At 37.0% G+C, this 22,191-nt stretch overlaps 1 long non-coding RNA gene across 1 annotated transcript in view; it reads right to left on the minus strand.

Moving 5' to 3' along the window:
• Positions 1-4,549: 4,549 nt before the first annotated feature.
• LOC113964239 overlaps positions 4,550-22,191 on the minus strand; it is a 31,058-nt gene continuing 13,416 nt past the window's right edge. Inside the window, exon 3 of the long non-coding RNA XR_003533120.1 lies at positions 4,550-5,556. This is a non-coding gene — a long non-coding RNA (uncharacterized LOC113964239). The remainder of the gene's footprint in view (positions 5,557-22,191) is intronic.

Raw genomic sequence — 22,191 nt, forward strand, 5'->3', positions numbered from 1 at the left:
ACTGCCTTTCCTGATACCTTCTGTGTAACCCCCTATCTCAGGTGGGAGTGTCCCGGGAAGATGTCCCAAGGTGCTCCAATTGGTCCTTTGTTAACCCTTTCCTTATTTGGCTGTAAACTCCTTACCTTGATTGTGACCCCTCACCTGTGATTGGTCCCCAAAGGCTATATAAGCCCCCTCCCAAAATAAACTCTCTCTTTCGTCCTCTCCCCTGGTGGTCCGGTGAGTTCTCCATTGGGGGGTCTCAGGGCCACGTGGTGGGGAGCAGGGTGGAAGGGCATACTCCTTCCAGGTAATGGACTGAAACGAGGCCTGAAGGATCTCCCCCATTCCCAACACATCTACCATACTCACTATGTAAAAAACCTGAATGATCAATAAGGTCCCTTCCAACCCAAACCGTTCTATGATTCCATGTCTTTTGCTTTATTCACAAGACGTGACAAGGAAATATTTAATTTCAGGTCACTTGGAAGGAAGGCCTCTTTTGACACAAAACCATTTGTTATTGCTGCTTTGTTCTTCAGCTGAAGGGGAAAAAAACCCCCACCTTCAGTTTTCTTGCAATCGTTTTTTTCCATTTGTAGGTGTCTGTGAAGCAGTGGGACCATGTAATTTTTGCATGAGGCAGGGGATATGTTCTCTCATGCACGGACCAACATTTCCCAGCTTATTCTTAAGGAAAGCATTCTTCAAAAATAATTTAAGTAAGGAGGTATTTATGTATTGCCCATCTTCTCCAGTGCTTGAAAAATGCATGGTTCATGGTCACTAGTGGTTCTTCTCATAGTGGGGAAGGTTTATTGGCCATAATCCTGGAAGTCTGGCAGTCCCCTGTGTGTCAAATGATCACTGATTGTATTGGAAAAGGATGCTTCAGTGACAGCAGGCAGCCCCTGGGCAGAAAGAGGTGTCCCTTGTCCCTGAGCAATAACCTGTATGGATGATTGAGACTTGTTGATAGACCTCCATGGAAGTCTTACCTAGTAGTAAGAGCTTAGCAGTGTCTGACTTAGTGAAGGATCTCTCAGTACAGGATGCTTGAACTTGATTTGTTACTCTCATCAAGAGGGTATAAAGCTAGGCAAAAACTGAACATGCCTTGAGGCCCAGGCAGATGCAGTTTTTCCACAGCCTCTGTCTTATGGGAGGGAAAGAAAGAAAAGGCTGCTAGAATTTACAAAATATAGTTATTGACTAATTTCTTCATCAACAAGAGCTGTAAGAAATCAGTGAGGTCTCTCCTGAGAGACCAGTGGTGTCACCTCACATGTCCTCAGGGTGCCAAATGGTATAAAACACTCACTTTGAAAGTACTGCACCGTGATAAGCTTTAACACCCAAGGGATGCATTGTGTGTACATTTTGTTATATGTAATGACACACTGAAAGGGCAGTGAAGCTGTTAAGGGAACACTGCATGTCTAAAAAGAACTTATTTTTCTTTCAACCAATAAAAGAAGGAAAGACTCTTTCAGAAAAGAAGTTAAAATAATATTATTTAAATGTAAGAAGTGATAAAATACCAGAGAGAATTCACCTGTCAGATGAAGAAATTCAAAACATAAAGTCTTCTGTGTAACATACACATTTCAAATTGGACCATTTTCCTGATAAAGCAATAGAACTCTACCAAAAGCTTTTAAAATAGTTGATATATATACAAAATTTTAAGGCTGACACAACCAGCACAACAGCAACAACTATTTAAAACAGATTTGAAGAATAAGGAAAAAGAATGTAATTTCATGTAGTCATTCTAGACAATGTATAAGAGGCTGTGATATTCAACAAAACCAAAGTTGGATGTGAGACTCTGGGATTTTTTCAGCAAAGGTGATTTTGTGGAAATACAGTTCAGTGCATATAAAAAATGCCCCTAGAGATGGCTACAATGCTAACAACAATATTTTGAAACAAAGCTAAAAAAGACTCATATTCCCTTCAATATAATTCCATGTGGACATATTCAAAAATTCTGTACAGCCTCAGTGTGCTGGGGCCCATTTTCCAGTAGAAATACTTTTACCTACAAAACTTATGGAAATGTATGTGAATGTTTTCATGTATTTCCAATACAAAAGTCCTTGCTTTCCTTGAACTTGACACAGAATGAAATCTGACTATATGAAATCCTCGTCAGCAAGGTGACAAAACAATTGGGCAAATGCATTTCTGATGAACTTTAAATGTGAAATTTAAATTGGACAAATGCTACATTTTATATTATTTAGAAATAAACCAAGGCTTATAAAAAATAGAAAAGTGAATTGGGTAGGATGGTGCAGTTGCATCTACTCTTACCTCAGTTCCATCAATCACTGTCAGTTAATTATCATTAAGATTGCATAAAAGAAGGTCCCTGTGGGAGTTGGATAGGTCATGAGCTTCATTCTTTCATTAAAAACAAGATAAACAATATAAGCATTGTTTTAATTTTTGGTTTTGTTTGTTTTGTTTTTTTTTTCATTTGGGTTTTTTTGTATTCAAAGAAATTATGTGAAAAGATGAATCTTGAATAATTGTGCTGAGAGTTACCAGACAAGGCAATAGAACGAGGGATTCAAAATAAAGATGGTTCTTGTCAGGAAAATTTTAAAGATTTTAAATTTCTTTCTTTTTTTCTTTTTTCTTTCCTTCCAAAATTCAATAGGATTTCCCTTTCTAAGGTGCAAAATTTGCAAGATTTTTAAAAGAAATGCTTGCTTTTTAATGAGCTGTGCTGTTTTTACATCACCAGGGTTTATACATGCAGTTCAGAAACCTCCTTTTTCAAAAAAAGTGTCTAAAATCTAAAGTCACATGACTCCAAAAGGTGATTCTTCAACAGAACACGAGTCAGCATGAAACTCACTATGAGTTGAGAATACAGACATTTTTGGAGCTTATGAGCTGATCTGTGGGGCTCAGTTCATGAACACAGCTAATGACAGAAATAGGAATGCAGTAGTGGGCAGGAAAAGCTACTGTTATTTCCAGGGTGCAACCCTGCACTGCTGAATAGCAGTTCACGCTGTTAAAAGTGTCAAGGTTTATCGATAGCTCTCACCAGCATCCCAAACATGGGCTGGTACCTGAGCTCTGTGAAACTTCTGGTTTGATATAAAATTGTTTCTGTCAGCTCGTGCTTGCTCAGCCTGAGGATCGCAAGACTCTCCTGGCCAAGCATCCTCTCTGCAAAAGGTGGCTGCAGAGATTCAACTAAGCTAAACTAGCTATGATTTTATATACTTACATAAATTTATACAAGTAGAACATTTATATATCTTATAAATTATAATTTGTTTATTGGTATTATTTTGATCAATTTATATAGATATATAAATTTATACAAATTTATATAAATAACATAACATGCATTTTTTGCATCTTTGAATAATTATTTGTCATGGGAAAACATTTGTGTTATAGGCAATGTCTTTTGTTTGTTTGTTGGGGTTTGGATTTAGTTTTTTTAAGTCAGGCTTCATTGTTAACTCTTTTTTTCCTCCTGAATGACAGAAGTGCCTTAAGAACAAGAACAATTTAAAGTCTGAAGCCTTCAGGGCCAAAGGCCTCTCTATTAAGCAAAACAATAATTAAAAAATCCCGAAACCTTGCACTTGGAATTAGCCACATTTTGGGCAATTGCTCAAATGAACCTCAGAGCTGGAGTCACGTAAATGCATGTCTTCCCACAGAGATGTCAAAGAAGCAAAAGGCCTGTAAATGTCACCACCTCAAACCAAAATGAAGTCTTTAACACTGCTGAGCAATGGTTTCTAATGAGGACAAATGACTGACTTTAACTAGAGCAAAGCTGTCTATTTAGGGCTCTTTGGGCTGAAGGCAGCCTATCAGGACAATTCATCTGCTCCTTGTCAATCTCCTTGTCCTCCTGGGAAAGCCTCTTTGCCCATACCCAGGCTGTAGACTGCACTTAGGGTGTGATGGGCAGACAGATGGTCACAAGTTAGAGACCTGTGTTCAGATCAGGTCAGGCAACTCACATTGTTCATGCATCCTGTTCTATTTTATTGGGTATATTCTGACGCGTCAGGAAAGATTATGCTTTGGCTAAAACCTTATCAAGTAAGCTCATTTTTACTTCCATATCATTGCTCCACCCTGAGTGGAGTTTCTTCATTATTTAGTTATTGGAGAAGGAAGGTCCTCCAATGCCAATTTTGTTTTGCAAGGTTGGGCCAATGTTAGCATGTCTGTAAACTAGTAGAAAGGGGAATTAGACCATAGCAGAAAGGGACAGTGCATCTTGAAAGAAAACTAAGACTGAAGCCCTAACCTCTTCTAATTTACATATGGTGACATTTTGCAGAAATATTGTAACATTAGCAGTGGCATAATGAAATTCTGCCTATCAGCCGTGGAAGGAATAATGTTACTGTAAAGGTAACCTGTCCACAGTTTGTTATCAAAGAAATATTCATGGCAAGAAACATACATATACCAATGAGTGTTATGAACAGTAGTTTTTCCTTATATTTTTTCCTCATGGGCTATCCATCTTCCCCTCCAGATTTACTGCATGATCACTCCCTTTACATGCTAATTATGTGCAGCTCTGGTGAATTTGTTAGTAGTGACACTTTGGGCACCCGGTGGGACTGCAACTCATTATGTGGCAATGTCCAGATATATCAGATATTATTAGCTGTCATTAATCTGCTGTGGAAACATTGAGTGCACAGCCAGGAGAGAGCCAGGAAATAGAGTAAAAATGAAGTCTGCAGCCACCCTGGCCCCCAGAAGGTCAGAGGGCAAATCAGCAGGGGAGAAGAATACACCTTAAAATGGCCAGTGCTTAGCAGTAGATTTTTAACCCATTGTAAACCAGCATTTCTAAGAAGAGGAAAGACAAAAAGAAATTATACTGTTTGTAGTGTCTGTTTGGTTAGGCTTTACTGATGGAAAAAGGAATACAACATCTCAAACTGTCTTTTTTATAAGCTATTTTCTACAACTGAATCACAGCAATAAAAGTGTGTGAATAGGAAGAAGAGTGAGCAACATGCAGTATCTCTCTCAGTGTGGATAGCCCTCAGGCATAAAACTTTGATATTAGGCACGTGTAACTTTGAATAGGATTAGACTCCCCCTCCATTTGAAGGTCATATTTTATAGAACTGGACCTGGTAGTAGAGAAAATCCCTCAGAAATGGAGAGGTTGCTCTCACTGTTCATCCAGTCCTGGAATTTGCCTGTATAAATGCAGGATTTTGCCTCTAGACTGCAAATGCAGAGCTGATCAGCCTCTGTTATGCAGCTTAAAAACACAAATCACAATAGGTTGCATTTTTGGCACCATTTCTGAAAAAAAGTCACTGGTAAAAGTTATGTATATTTGTGCTTATGCAGCATTTATTACATCTGCTTGGAGTGCAGAAATAGAAACTAAAGAAAGATTCTTCCCAGCAAACTCCACAGTCTTTGCTATCTCCAAGATGACTTGCAGAGTACTACCCAGGACTATAAGAAGAAGCATTTTCTTTCTTTACATCAACTAAAGAGGCTGGAAGAATCCAGTCAGGCTTCAAGATAAGAAGAGTCTTCTCTGGTCTGAAATTAAACAGAAAACAGCAAAGTAGAGGTTAGGAATCTCTGAGTTTAGTGGTGATATATTTATTACCTAGACAATTTTCAGAGCAGGGGAAAGGTAATAGGTTGATTAGTTAGTGTGTGTCAGTAACTTACATGTGCCTTTTGCTATTGTCAAAGGACACTCTGAAAACTCAGTGACCTTAAAATAAAAATAAATAATAAGATAGGGGGATTTGAGATAGAAAAAACTACATTTTATCAAAGAGAGTAAAAGTAATCTTTTGTTTCCAAGGTTACAAGGACCTACCCTCCCTTATCTAGAAGCTGCAGTGCTTTTGTTAAAAGGTTTATACAAAAACTAAAGAAAAAAAATCACCTTAAAATTCTTCAAAAACTGACAGTTTATACTTGTTCAGGGAAGCTGGAGTGAAGTTCTTCATCCAGTTGCTTGGAAATTCCTCAGTGAGCTACCCATCTGAATTTCCTGAAGGAATTTGGGAAGTACTGCTTTTATTCCCATTAAAGCGGTCTAATTTTATGCTTCACAATTTTTCACACAATTTGCAATGAGGGTAATAGCAGGAAAAAAAAGGCCTGATGTTTTATTTATGGACCTATCTTCAATTAGACAGACTGTGATAAACCCATGCAAAAACAACCACCATGGTTAAGCTTTAGGTTGTCTTAAATTCTGCACAATCCCATGAAATAGAAAGTAGCATTAATTTTTGGTGAAATGGTTCCCATTAATACTTCCCAAACTAACAGCCATTCATGAACTCAGGTTCTAGGAAAAGATTCAAAAGTCATTTTGGTGTAATTGTGGGGTTTGTAGAAATACCCTGAAGTGCTAGGAAGAGCAGTGTTAGCAATGGGGCAGGTGGCAAGTACCCAGGGAAATAAAGAAGAAGCACTTTTATCATTGGTCTTCAACCTTTACAATTTTGGTGTTCAGGAGGATTGGTTTATTTTTATGTGAGAACAATGTAATAGCAAAAAAGAGTTACAATTCAATGGCACTAATGTGGACAAAAAAAAAAGCATGAGAGACATTCTGAGTGCCGTATTTATACATTCAATAAGTTGGTGATACATCCTTTTTTAGTCTTTTTCTAGTGTTTATAAAATTCTACAGATACAGCATACCTTGCCTTTTTTCCAGCGGAGGGGAAAAAATGTATTCCAGTTTCTTTTTCCTTTGAGTTCTTTGGATAACTGAACATGAGGTGAATACTGTTTTAGCAGTAGGTTAACGAGTTATAGGTCAGGTTTACAGTGGAAACATTGCAGTCAGCCTCTGTGGTTCTGTGCTTGCCAAATTTACACTGACGAAGTTGTTATGGTAGACTCACTTCCCTTCCCCCCCCCCCCGTAGAGGAATATGTTTGTTATTTGCCCATCAAGATTATGCTGTCTTTTCAGTACCTATGTTGCTCCTTAAGATCCTGCAGGTACCTATTTTCACATTTAACATGATATGCATGAGTAAGCCTCTCTCAACTGGTAGCACTAGTCAGGTGTAAAACTCTGATGTGTGTACTCTGTAGGGCTGGGACCTAAGCAAATTCCACACAACACAGAAGTGTGTTACATTTTACAGAACTCCATCATTTCATATTCCTTTGTTCGTAACAAGATGAAGAGTTAGGTCTTATCTAGAGAGACCTGTATCAGCAATGTTAACAAAGATATCTGCACAGCTGTCTTTGATATTTATTGTACTGAAATGGTGCACTAAATGTTAAGTTCAGTCTTTTGAAAGATGATAAATATATATACTCTTCAATATATATATACAGAATTGTTTTCAAAGTAAAATCCTAGGGATAGGTTTAAAAAGATTGTAAGTTGTAACAAAATGGCAGAAGGTCATCCCTTTGAATTTGGAGTGTGGAGAGTGCTGGAACTGCCTTTTCCTTGAGACTCAGAAAATTCAGAAGTAGAGTGTAAAAAACCCTAGCAGCAATTTTATTTTCCAGGATGAGCAGGAATACCTTTAGGAATATCCCACTGATTTTGATTTTTTTTTCGTTATCTGCTTTGTAAAAGCTAGACATAGTTATAGATTCATAGTGTATAAAGTGGGCAAAGTTAGTTGTAATTAAGACTATATTCATCTTTCTGAAAGTTAAAAGCGACGTCAGCTCTGAACTGATATATCTGCCCAGGAGCTGCGTGTGAGCTGTTAGATCATTTGCTAATGCTGTCAGATACTGTGGGAGAGCTGTGCCTCTTGAATTTCCTCTGCAAATGCCTGCAAGTGGCAGGGCTCTGTCACAGCTCTGCTCTTCTTACCTCATGCAGCACTTGCCATAAATTAACTGACTTCATGTAAACAGCAATCACTGCTTAGGATGATTCACTGTTTTTGTGATGTTTGCTAGGTGAAAATATAAAGAGAGATGAATTTAAGTTTAGACTCATTGCAGTTTTCCAGATGTTTCCTGGACATTTATTCATTATCATCGTCACTCATTTAGGTGACTTAGACTCTTGCAGAATAAGGTACTAGTTAGCATGAGTGAAGAGGGAGAATCTGATCTGAAATTACGGAGCTGTGAGTTGTCATTAACATTTTATTTAAAAGGATTCGGGTGCAGCTGAGACAGGAACAAGGAAATGCAACCAGAGCAATAAGACCACCAAAGCTCAGGGCAATATTTCAAGGCCACTTCTTGAAAAATCTAAAGATTTTTACTATATTTTCCAAAGTCACAGATGTTTTTTATTATTGCTAGTATTTTTATTTCATTAGCACTAAAAGAATGGAAATCAGAGCCCTTTTGCTGTTTTTCTATCTAGAAAAAAAGGTAGGAGTATTTTGAACCCCAGGAAAAAAAACAACTTAAATGGATAAAACAGATTAAAGAGAGACTGTTTTAAGTGTGTAGAATGATAAACATTTGAGAATTCATGTTTCATCACCAGAAATCATTGTAGAAATTGTGTTGCACATATCTATGCATGTGTCTGTCTGTTTACATGTGCAGAAAATACATAGCATTGGATCAAGAGTGAATAACAATTTGACAAGCCTCCACCAGACAGTTGTAACTGTTCATTTAAGATAGAAACAAATTATTTCACAACAAAATACAGATAAACAAACCTTTAAATTCACTTGAATTTCTTTTAGAGAGAAGTCATATTATGCAGTACCAAAACATAATAATTTCCTAGATTTATTGTAATATGTTTCTAAACACATCAGGTGTTTACTGGGCTTTAGTTTCCTTAAAAGCATTGTGGTTATGCATTCAAATTTTGAACCTTGTTTCCAGTATTGTAGAATCAACTGCCTCTGGAAAAAAAAAAAAAAGAAACAAACAAATAAGCAAAACCCCCTGAAGCAACAAAAACAAACAAACACAACTAGAAACTCCAAAACAAACAAATAAAAACACCCCTGAAGTTTTTTCTGGAGAAAAAGATTTAGAGGTTTTTGAGGACTTTTTCTATTCCCATTAACAAAGCCAAGGTTCTGCCCTGGTGGCCTGAACCTGGATCAATCTAGCATAACACTGCATTAGGTGGATGCCTCTTCTGGATGTGTTAAAGATCCTAGTGATCTCTCTCACTTTCTTCCTCTACTGTGTACCCAAATCTACCCTTGTTTTGACAGCGTCCCCTTTTGAACAGCTTTATATGATTGCTTCCATCCACAGGTTACTTTATTCAAGTGGATTTGCCACAGAGCACTTGCCCATTAGCAATCTCTTCTGCAGCCTGCTTTAAAATCTGCTTATAGTTATGGCCAGATAAAAGCATGTGAGGTCAGTTTGGTAGAGCAGAGACAAATACTTTAACATAAGGTTTTCTATTCTGTGCGAGCAGCTAATAAAAGTGCCCGCAGGTGTTGAGAATTATCCTTCTCTTGGAGATTTCTTTGCAATCTGAACCTAATCTTGGCAAAAGCTTTGGCAAGGATATCTGGCACATTAATTAAATTACTTTCCCGCCCCACAGGTCTTATGCTTTAACTTTGATTAACCACCTCTGTGCCCAGGATACAAACTGCAGGATAGACATTATCAGTTTTGCAGGTGTATGGATGTTAGAGATAATATGGGATTCCTCCTTTATCTGGATGGATGCTCCTTACTGTTTCAACACTACACAGCTTTTCCTTTAGCTCCCGCTACAGGGATCCTGCAGGCATATTACGAGATTTTAGTATGAAGACCTTTTTATTCAATATGTATCTCTGGATGGCCTTTGCTGAGAAGTTTCACATCCTTAGGGGAAAATGTCTAACTCCTCCGAAGCTCCCCCTCGATTTAAATGGCTTTTCCTTGTTGCAGTATCACAGCTGTGACACATCAAAGCTAGTAGCTGGTGTGGCAGGACATGCATTCCCAAATCAGCCTCAGTGACGAAAGGTGATTTGCAGTGACAGGTTTCATATCTTACGGTGTCATTTTCATGAATGACTTGGTTAATTAAATTTAATGTGGAACAAGAGTTTGCTTACATTCTGCCAGGCTTAAGATGTTCTTACTCACACCTTACTTAAGGAACAATCCCTACTGTTGAATAAGGGCTCCAGGATTTAGCCCTCTGTTAGCAGTCTTCCATAAACCCTTTGTTTTCCTAACATGTTAAAAACCAAGGCTTAATGGGTTCACGATGACATCAGTTATCAAGATTTGTGTGGTGTTGGCAGATGCTGAATTTTCAGTGGAAAACCATTAAACAGATTTGAGTCAGGGCAAGTTTCATAACGTGCACGTATTATACCGGTGGTTACATGTGTTGACTTCAGCTTTATTTATTACAAAAGAAAACAGGCCTGTACTTATACAACAACAGCAATGAGAAATTAATCTTCTGAATAGGAAAATCAGTCTTGTCTTGTTAAATGTACTCAAAGTTACTTATTGAGCATGCTGAGTTTGCAAAAACTGTCTGCAACTTTCAGATTTAATAAATCTAAAATTAAATATTAAAAAAAAATAAGAAAAAATATTTTTGGAGACCTGGGGTTGTTTTTTTAACATCTAGTGTAAAGAAGGCACTATTTCAGAAAGTATTGAATGTTTCATTCTTTGAAAAACTTTCTTTCCAAAATGTCTCAAGTTAAGTGCATGTTTATTTTCATATCTGATTAGATTTTTTGCTTTTGAATGGTCATTGCCTATCAGCTCAGAACACATCAATTCTGTACTAGTTCTAATATTCTTCAACATTAAAAAGTTTCTTTTTGTCGTATGACTACAAAGTTTTCCCAGTGGTATTGTCTAGACCAGTGATGGTGTCCAGGCCTACATGTGGTGTGAAATATATTCCAAACATTGAAACAAAATACATGGGGAGAAATGATTTTTTAAATAAAAGCAAGATCCTATGTAGGAAAAAAAAAGAAACCCCACAACAAACCAAAGTGATAACAACAACAAAAATCAAAGTAGAGCACTTCCATTTTGTGTATATAATAACTTGAAAGGAGATGTTTCTGGTTGCTGCAATGTTTGGTTCACACATTAATTGGGACTTCAGTATAGAGACTTACTGGTGCAGTGTACTGAAACAAAAATGTATTGTGTCTCACTTTCTATTCGACTGTAAACAAGTTGGAGACTGTATTTTCTTGGAAACTAAACTTCATTCAGTTTTTATGAATTACTTCAGATTCTGCTTATGCATTAGAGGCATCTAATCAGTCCTTTTTGTTTTACCATTAAAGTTGTTCTTATAATGCACCTTTTTCACACTTGAATTTGGTCCTGAGTCTCTGATTGTCAATGCTGCTGCTAAGGCATGAAGTTTTCTGAATGCCAAAATTCATGCTGACAGTAACTAGAAGGTTACAAGGGATACATCAAATTTTTTTCAGTCTTGTGGTGCACTACATAGAGAAACATTAGAACATCAAGGGGCAATATTGCACTTCTGTGTGTTTAAAAGTAAATAATCAAAAAAGAAGGGGAAAACCTAACATTCTGTCTTTTTTATGAAGGACTTAATTTTCTATTGGGTTTTTCTAAAATGCTTTGAAGAAACTTTGTTTTTGAATATGCTGATTTATAAGAATTGAAACACTTTCCAATATGACTTTTATTCAGAAAATCTTAAAAATAATTTCACATTGAAATATTGCTTTGATATTGTGGGATTCAAGCAGATTTTTAATTGTTGTCAGCTTTTCAGTTTTTTTTCTTCCCATTTGTCTTATTCAACATTATAGCTGCACAAAATAAAAACAATGTGTTTTGAACAAGCAATGAAATTTTCATTCAGGGGCAACTTCACCCTTTTAGGTTTTGCTCCAGTTTGGAACAGGGCCATTTTCTTCTGTCTTGAAGTCCTGAATAAAATAAAACTTTGATTTCAGTGGAGGGCTGTTTTTCATCAGGCAAACAAACAAACAAAAAAATCCTTGACTGGGTGCACGCAAGGTTGTAGTTTCTTCATCAGTACAACTTTTCCAGTTTTTACATGAAACCAATCACCCGATAAAAAGCTTAGGGCAGATGATGTGCTTTGAAATAGGACCTCAGTTTTCACCAGCTAAAGAAAAAATGATCATCCTCAGATGCGAGTGTGCAAAAGAAAAACATTCCTTCCCAAACTTTTCAAGTAAAAAACAAATGATGAAATGTTGGATAATTATGATTTCATGAGTTACATGATCTCCTATTTATTACAAATGGGTAAATAGAAAGACTCTGATTATTTACATTGCTGCCCTGCCTCAGGTTTATGCCATTTATTATAGTCAGTAATGTTTATAGCAACTTTTTTCTTAACAATAATATTTATAATATTTTAATGTGTGTATGGAGAGAAATAGTACATGAAAGAATTACAGTGCAAATAAATTGCATTAGATTCATAGAACATTTTGCATTTGGAACTCCTCTGTATTATTTTAGGTCCTCAATCCTCAAAACAGTTATGGTTAATTTTATTCACACAATTCCAATGGGACAACTCATATGTATAAAGCTAAATATTTTCTTAAGTGTTTTCTTGTACGCTTTCCCATCCCACCCTTCACTTCTTGACATGCATGTGTATAGGGTTGGGTAGGTAGCCTAAGCAGATTCCTGAACACACTGAACTGTCTCTTCATTCTCTGGAGCATGTAATTTTCATGAAATAAATATGTAGGGTTTTGTGTATAGATGAATGTATAGATATTTGCACAAGTATTAATTAATTTATTCCATGGACACCAAATAATTATCTCTTTTGCTGCAAGGGCAATTTGCTGCCACACTAAGCAGAAGGCATTCCTTTCCCAAACAAAACAAACATAGCATCATTTTCAGCTAAGTGTTAAAATGTGTGATCAGTATTAAAATGTGTTAAGCATGGCATCATTATTCTAAAACCAGTCACAGAGATATAAAATGCACTGTGAGATTGCAAACTGAGCACAGTTTGACTGTAGGACACCCGAGTAGAGGGGGTTTTGTATTAGAATATACATTGCATTTATAATGCCTTCTTCTCTGTAATGTAATTAGGATTTTTTTATGAACTGGTAAAATATAGTAAATAAGGGACTCAGGGGATTTCCATATAGCCGCATTTATTCCCACACATCTTTCCAAATCATAAGTGGTTGTCTTCCTTAGAAATGGATTAGGACAAATTGCATTAGGACACGATTGTGAATCTGATTAAGGTGGAACCATGATCAGGTTTTTTCTTTTGGGCAACCATGTTTTCTTATAACAACCAGAAGACAAAAAAGCCTTTGGCAAGATGTTTCAAAGGCCTTTCTCATATGCACATAAAAGCAGTTTTCATGCTAATTCAAAAATTGGTCCACACCTATAATTTCTTTATATAGCCAAGACAAAGCTTTGGGCAAAATTTTTCAGTAGTATATATTTCAGATACAGACTTGTGGTTTCAGCAAAAGCTTGTAAAAAGGAATTTCCATGCATAATTTTCTTAAGGAGAAGACTCTGAAGGCAAACTGCAAGAGAGGCGGAAGATCAGGCATTGATTCTAAATTGATTAACGGAGAGGAACACTGAGAACAAAACCATCCTCAGTGGAAAACTGATGTAATATACAGAATAAACAACTTTTCAAATGAACACACTCTTAGAAAGGCCTCAACCTCTCCTTGTCCTGTGTTAGGAACTGGCCCAAACAGTGCACATTACATGCACAGAAGGAAACTAGCATGGATGTGTTCTGTTGATGCACAGAACTGGAAATGTTTGGAAAAATCCCAACTTGGCAACAAGGACTTTTAGTTTCTTCTCCACTTCTCCTTAATTTTTTTTTTAAACAGTATTCTCAACCCCAAATGGTTAAAGAGAACTTAATTGCAGTGTTGTTATCTTTGTGCTGTAGTCAAATCTGTTGAAGATCTGTCCCCACTCAATAGAAAACCAGACAAAGGAGTCCAGGAAACCATATTCATTTGCCTCCTTGCATCTCTGTGGCATATGAATGTATTGGTCTCTTGAACTGACACATAGGATTCAGCAGAGAAGTAGGACTCCACCAGAAGTCTGTATAATTCTATATGAAGAAAGAAATTCCCTGTCTCCAAGGTCTAGTGTTTAGTATACGAAAATAAGGAGAATAGGTGGGTCTAATGAATAAATTCTGGAAGCTATAGGAGCTCCATAACCTTCATGCTTACAATAGTAAGTATTAGTAATTTTACACTGCCCAAGTAAATCTAGCCATCTTCTTTAGGGCCAGGCTTACTGGGTTTTACTTGTTTGTTTGTTGGTTTGGGGTTTTTTTCCAGTTTAGACCAGGATCTAGCGATTTGTATTTTAAATTGTTCATGTTCGACTTGATATTAGCATTGCTTTGGCAAATATAAGTAAGAATCTGAATTCTTCAGGTGTATAAAGCAGGCAGAGACCAGACAAAATAAGAACAGATCTGAACCATGGTCCAAATTTCAGGGCGTACCTATCTGAACTAGATTTTTCCTGAGGATGGAAAACATCTAACTATCCCTTGTCTGTTGTTATTGGCAACTTACTCTGGTTTCATCCAGAAGCTGAGGGCCTGACATGAATGTGTGTGGAAGCTGGAGCTAGTGACCCAGCAAGTGAATCCTCACTATTTTTCCAGGCTGACAGTCCTTGGGTACCCCTCCAGATTATGCAATGTTTATACAAACTGAGTGTCTGAAGCATTTGCAATTAGTTACATTAGTTCATAGTCTGGTGTAATAATGACCAGACAAATGCAAAAACTTTTTATTGTCTTATTCTTCCCCTGGTACTTTCAAATGGCTTTGCTCACACCTGGAACTGTGAGCACAGCTAGAGGAAGATCCCATTCAGAGCAACTGAAAGCCAGCAGTGGTGGGGCACACTTCTGGATTTCTTGTCTAAGCTGGGACTGGGTTCTGAAATATAAGTATGCATGTTCTCCCTTGGACTCTTCAAAGTAGAGGTTCAGCTACATTTCACAACAGTAATTCTCAGCTGAAACAGGGAAGGTACAAAAAGCCTACCCTCATATTCCCCAATCCCTCTCTTTTACAATACGCTTCACAAGAGAATATGCTGGCCCATGCTAATAGAGTCATGGCTTGTTGTAGAGTTCAGCCTTACCATTAAGGAATTCTTACACTCTCAGCATCTCAAGCTCTAAATTTATTCTGTAGCAATATCTAATGCAAGTGTCTGTACAATGGTGGTCCTAGTACATCCACTGAAATTGGGAATAGATCAAGAGAAAACATATCGGAAAGAAAATGAAGGTCATGGAAGAAGAGTCTCAGATAGTTGATCTACAGACTTTGAAAGTGACTGGGAAGAAGGCTGCTAAATGACTGAGTGAAGGCACATCACAAGTACGTATTAAATAGTGTGTATGTAGATGCATATCTGTGCATGCACAAGTAAAATCTGATTTTTTCTTCCCTATTTCAACAGTTTGTTTTAAAAAACAGAAATTTAGATCATCAAGTACATTTTATTTAATCAACTTACAATTACAATATTATATATATTAAAATGTAAAAGATAAGTCACTAATGTGGGTCAGGCTGATAACATGAATTTAACTGAAGGTTCACACAATGTCTTACAGCTATACATTGTTAGGAACAGTGGAGTTTTCTGACAATACCATTGTGGAATAATTATGGGATTAAAAAGCCGAAATAAGGTTATTTAAAAAAATGGTGTAAGGTAATGTAAGCCAGAACTCTCAAAGTCCCTTAATAGGTGCTCTTTACTCAGTGTTAATACTTTATTTAACATAATGCGCTGTGCACTCTTTAAATTGTTAGCTTGGAACAGATGATTTATATTGCTCTTGCATCCAAACAAGAATTAATGCCCTGATCCTATTTGACTGGAATTGTTAAGTACTTTTGTTCTCAGGCTTGTATCAGAATGATAACAAAAACATAAAATCAGCAAGCTTTTTAATGAACACGGGGTTAATTTGAAGTGCCCTGATTTACAGATATTAGAGTAATGCTCTCTTTCAAGTGTTTACTGAGGTGTTAGAAAGTTTGTGTTCACATTCAGCTCAAACAGTCAGTGTACTTCAGTCTGCAGCGTCTTTGTTTCCAACATATTAGAAAGTTGTAGTTAAGAAAGTTGGTTTTTTTTGCAAAAGATATCTTTCATCATTTTCTGAGGGAATCTGAAGTGAATGCCACAGATAATTCTTCTGGTCTTATTCAGGTCTTGCTTTTGTAGGTTTCTGTTGTTTTCTAGGTGTTGCCTTTTCCCCCCCTTCTAATATTTTAGCTTAATTTTATGTATTTCATACCTGCATCATGGTTTACTCATTTGCTTTTATTAGTTTTACTGGCTAATATTGGTACAACAGGGTTTTGCTAGCATAAAAGGCAGTCAGTGCAAGCACATGACTGAGAAAGTTACTTGTGAGTATTTCACTAACAGGTGAGCAATATTACAGTCAATTGTACAGAGGACTTTCACTCTAGCTTATTTTGGTTTAACTATGGGAACAAATGCATGTACTTTGCTTTCTTTGTTGATTATTGTCCCTGTGAAATTTGGCTGGTAAAAGCAGCAAACAGTCCACTGTTCTGCTGCTGGTGGTTAGAGTTGTTTAAAGGAACTAAAGAACAGGTTCATCATAAGTTTGGTAGCATTGTCAACTTTTATGAGAAAATCCTATGTCCAAAATGTTAAGAAAAGGTGAGCTGTTTTTATGATCTGGAATGTAAAACAAGGGCTATTTTCAACTTGGCATATTCTTGACTTAATAAAATATCTAATAAGAACTATGTAGAGCACTTAGGTGATTACATGCTTATATATATTATAAAAAAAAAAATAGAAGAAATGTTAGCTAGTGAATGCTTGATGTGCACACAACTAAAAGGAAGAAGGTGGCAATAAAATTTCAAGCAATGGCAATGAGAAACGATATTTCCTATAGGCACAGTAAAATGGAGAGCTCATAAATGGAGAAGTTCAGTGAGAAATCGAAGTGGCGTTGCTGAAATTGTCCTGAGATAAAAATTAGAGAGTATCTAAAGCTGGTGGGACGAACACCAACAGAGAGTCTGATGGTTTTCCAAGACCTATTAGAGCACTTCAGCTTTCCATGCTCTGCCAGACTTGCCTGAATATTCACTAAAATGTGATTTCGAATGATTGCGAAGGTTGATAGCCCACCTCAGCTTGAATATGAGAAGGAGAAAGATTGGTGACAATAAAGAGGAAGTACACATTGTGTTTAAATATCCTACAATAGCTAATATAGCAGATTAACAGAACTTTGTTCTGTTTGTATTTATAGTCTGGTATAGTCCTTCCTTTCTGGATTAATTCTTTCAGTCCTAAAATATGTATTATTTATTTAACACTGCAACAGAGTGAGATTGTAGTTACCAATTTAACCTTAATATCTGGTGTGAGAGGATGTTTCTTAGAAATCAATGCAAGTTTCTAGCAAATGTGCAAAGCACTTAATATATAAAGCATATGTATAAAGCATATTGCTTCCCCCAAGTATGAAGATCTTCAACTTGTTCAGCAGTTTCATTACTACTTCTGCCTCAACCATTCCAAAACAGCTAAACCCCCGATTTGAAAGCTGAGAAGTAAGGGAGAGATGAAACACCCTTTTTTTCGGTTTTGTGTCCTTCAGTTGTTAAATGCTTCATGTCATTTGATGGTAAGAAATTAGATGGAAAAAGATCTGATATTTCAGACCTACTATGTCTCTCACTGACTTCATCTGGATAACTTAGCTGTCTCAAACTGGTCTTCTAAAACTCTGGAAGTCCATAAAGACTTCTTGTAAAACACAAAGTTTTGTGGGGGAAGTCCTGGAACAGCTAACAAATCATGCTGTATGTATGTTACATCAAACAGCTCTAAAGCCCTGAAAAGGCCAAGATCCAGAGATTCCATAAAGTCCCTTGAGACTTTTACTTTTGCTATTGGTTGTACATGCAAAACAGTCATATACTCTGGAGATGAGAAGTAGAATGAAAGCCTGAGGAAATAGCACCCATTTCTGAAAATGTTACAATAAGTGACTTTGCCAAGGTCGTGCAGGAACTGGGAGTCAGACTGCATAAATCTAAAGTTTTTAGTCAAGCTAGCCCTCCAAAAGCAGACTTTTTTTTTTCTCTTCCCTTTAATCTGGAGCTGCCACAACCACATTTACATTCTAGATGATTCTCAAAAGAAAGGATAAATGAATTTTCAAATTTTCTTTCTGTTGCATCATCTGTTTTTTATGCACAGTGTCATTGCACGTAATGCCAAGATGTAAAATGATTCAGGAACTAATGTCTTCAGTCATAATGTGGGAAAACAGAGAAGCAGTCGGACAGTAATTTCTCACACTGTTCTGCCATGGCAGTTCTTTCTGCTATGATTTAAGAAAGTACAGGCAGTGGAAAAGGTTCCCTTTGAAAGTGTTTTAAATGTCAAATATAAGATTCATTTCTATACTACTTTAATCCAAATGCCAGAGTTCTGAGCTAATCTATCAATCTGACCTGCACTTCAAGTGCTTTGTCTATCCAAACAGCTGTCTCTTGAACTGGAAGTCCTACTAACACCAATGCGGAGTATCATCATATTTTTTAGGAAAAGACAACCTTCATTTCTTTGTGAATATGTATCATGGCATCCTTAGGCTTGTTTAGTAGGGTTGTTTGTGATAGGGCCTTGGATATGTAGTAGCTACATTGGGCCTTGTTGTTATGCACTAGAACAAGAGGCTGGGAGGCCAAGACTGTGGGAGGGAAGAACCTCTGGAATTGTTCAGACAGTGGGAGAAAATTGATAGTGTCAGGGATATTTCCTATAGAGATGCTAAGTCTAGATCTGATCACTGCTGTCATCAGATATGGCCTATGCCACAGGGACCCTGAAGCTGACTCTGGTGTATTATCATCTACTGATGGTCTCCTTGAAAAGAGCATGTCTCTTAGAACACCGTTCAGCTCTGCCTGTGAGAGTGGGTCAACTGTTACTCAACAATCTCTGTTCAGTCATTGCAAAAGCATATGTACCCTTCTGAAAAATATATCCCCTCCTTTAGCTCAAAGTAAAACTCCTCCCTGCTTTTAGCCAGGAGGTGCTACTTTCCCTTGGAATACTAGTTTTTTTCCTCCAGAAGAAATTTACAGTCTTCTCCCATTCTTGTCATATTCATCTCCTAAAATTTTCCAATTATTTGGCCCATTATTTATGTATGGACACCAAAGTATATTTCAGTACCAGTCTTTTTATTACCGGATATAGAGATAATATCACCTATTCACCTCTCCATGATGCCATCCTGCCTGGGTCATCGAGTTAGCACAGTTTGCCACTGCAGTGCACTAAGTTTCCCCTCCCCAAGATGTTCAGCATATTTTTCTCTGGACTACTCTCATCCCATCTCATGTAAACTCTACCTTCTTTGATAGAAATTTTCTCAAAGCTGTTTCTGTGAACTTTATCACCGACTCAGAATTTTATTTTTTTTCAAGATAGATAATCTTGTACTTCTTAAATTTCAATGGAGTGGAAATTTCCAGAAGAGGACAATAACTTTCTGACCTGTGAGTAGATCTAGAGCAAAGATTTCAACAGCATGAAGTGGCTCAACCACAGAAATTGCTATCTGACACTTAATTCTACCACAGCTTAAAGTCTGTCCTGCAGGAGAGTCTATGTTTTCTAATGTAAACCAGAAAGATCTCAAATTGTTGGAAAAGCTGTTCAGACATACAAGGATCACTTGTTGTTTTTTTTTTTAAACCAAAAATCTCCCCGACTTTATGATTTACCTAAATCATAAGGAGTCCTTTATAGTTATTTAGCCAGTTTCCTTCCAGGAAGGACTGCTTACTAGTTTTCTGTTGCAGGAAGGTAATTACATTCTGTGGGAACCAAATCTGAGTCACCAGTGGTGATGGTAAGGAAACATCTCAACAACATCTTACTGTTCCAGTTTGTCTCAATACCTTTACAGTGTCTTCTGTTTCTTAGTACCCATCTTTTAGCATGAATATCCAGTTATGATTGCTTCCAGAAATGCTGCCAGGTAACAGTTGTTTCCTAAGGCTACATTTGTTAGAGCAGGCTGTGTAAAGCAATCATTGACATGGGTTTCAGAAGTGACCTCAACAGTGCTCACCTTCTTCCATTTACTTCACAGATATGTTTTGTCTCCCAAACATCTTGCTCATCAACCCCATACCTGTTGCACTTGGTGTGGGTATTATCTCCACACAGGCCAATTTGTTTCAGGTAAGTCAAGCTGTCAAGGTACTGGTTAATGCAAACTGAGGTGAGTCACTCAGACTGAAATTACATTGACAACTTATGGGTCATGTCTTAGTTAAATAAAAATATTTTAGATCTCAAACTAGTGAAGTTAAAGTAGCTACAGTTTAGAATAGGGTCTACAGAGGCCTCCAACCAAATACAGATCAGGATCTCTTTTTGAAGAAGACAATGGGATCAGAAGACCAAATAACACTCTAGTCAGGAGCAGTTGTGTTTTGTATTGATGTGTGGAGGTAAAATGAAAGAACTTTTGTTTTTGTTGAGCAGGACTGTGCATGTAAAACTACCTATAAAATGCAGTCATACTCTTGGAAAATTAATACCACAAATATTTGCTATTTTTCTCTAGTGAAATAAAATAAAAAATTAATTAAAGGTTTCAACCATCTTCAAGCTTTTTTTAGTAAGCAAAGTGCCTTTGCAGAAGTTCTACGTAGGCATGGTTAAAAGAGGAAGGGAGGGATCAGATTATTGCACAAACTGTTTAAAGTTTTCTTTTGACCACAGTAAAATTCAAAGAGCCAATCTGAATTTTATGTAGCAGCTTTTTTTTATGGGAAATGTGTCATCCTTGGAAATTAGAATGTGAAATACTGATCCTATAAAATAACCTTGAACAATTCAGATGACTTAGGAAGGTCAAATCTTCATCCTGAGTAGCCAGATTCATATTTGAATGTCTCTAGTACAAAATTCAAGATTAGACATTTGTTAAAGTTCTTATTTTTTGCTGATTTAGGTTTAGCACTTGGTTTTGGAAGGGAGTGTTATACAGAGATTGACTTTTATGTGGGTTTTGGAGTAGGAATAGGAGATCTGGGAGTTGTTTTCTTTTTGTTGCCAGTGTTACTTTTTAATCAATGTTAATAAAAACGAACAAAGACGTAAGAGTTCTGTATTAATATTCCCTTGCTGCTAAGTGTGATCCCTTACAGATATGTTTACCCTGATATGAAACAAAACAACCGGCAATGCAAAGATTGCCACTTTCAAGCAAGTACAATAGTACATTTATGCTGCCCTAAGATTTTTCTACTCTCCCAGCTCTCTACTTGAAAAGCTTTCTCTTTTTCCTTTCATTTTCTTTCCCTTCTTTAAGCAAGGAGTTTTGTGAAACTAAATACTAAGTGTAAATCTTGTGGTTAACAGCAATTAAGGCTTGGAGCATGTGAAATCTGGCAAGAAGTAAAAGTTTTGGGGTTTTTTTGCTAGTTTGGCTTAATGTGTAGTTAAAATGCAATATGATGGTGTTTGGAAACCCAGGTCTTCCTCTGGGAAATCCATTCAAATAGTAGGCATAGCCGTACCTAAAATGGGACGTTTGGAAAAAAAAAGATGATCCTATTCATGCCATTGCAAAGTAAAAGAAGCAATCAGAAATGTTTGGGGTTTTAACAGAGAAATTCTCTCAATCAAAAGCCAAACACAAGGCAATAGGAGGGTTAAAGGGCCTTACCTTGTTGATTTTACTCACACAAGTAGTTCCATTGAACTGGGCAAATATACTATGTCTAAATGGGCTCCTTTCTGGGAGTGGGGGGGGGTAAGGAAGTGGAAGGGGTGGGGGACAGTGATTAGATGGTCCTATTAGAAAGCAGTGCAATCTTTGGCAATGGCAGAAGGAGTCCAAATTTCCTTTCTAAAAGACAGGATAATCAGTAGCAATTAAGAGGCAAAGTAGCAGACTAATAAAGTATACCTGTCACCAGTTGTCATCTTAGTGATCAATTCACACCTCCACGACAATAACATCGACCCTTCAAGTGCTCTAATGACCCTGAATCCCTAAAGTGACAGGAGGATTAGGGCAAAGATAATGTGCTGGAAAGGTGTTAATGAAGTGATGGGATTACAAAATGAGTTTCATCCTTGATAGACAGCAAAAGGGAGTGTTCAGTCCCACTCCAGCTATGAGGTTCACATGGATAAACTCTCTCTG

Source organism: Neopelma chrysocephalum, unplaced genomic scaffold, assembly GCF_003984885.1.
Source record: "Neopelma chrysocephalum unplaced genomic scaffold, ASM398488v2 Primary Assembly neopelma1_26b, whole genome shotgun sequence".
In the NCBI taxonomy this organism is placed as follows: domain Eukaryota; kingdom Metazoa; phylum Chordata; class Aves; order Passeriformes; family Pipridae; genus Neopelma; species Neopelma chrysocephalum.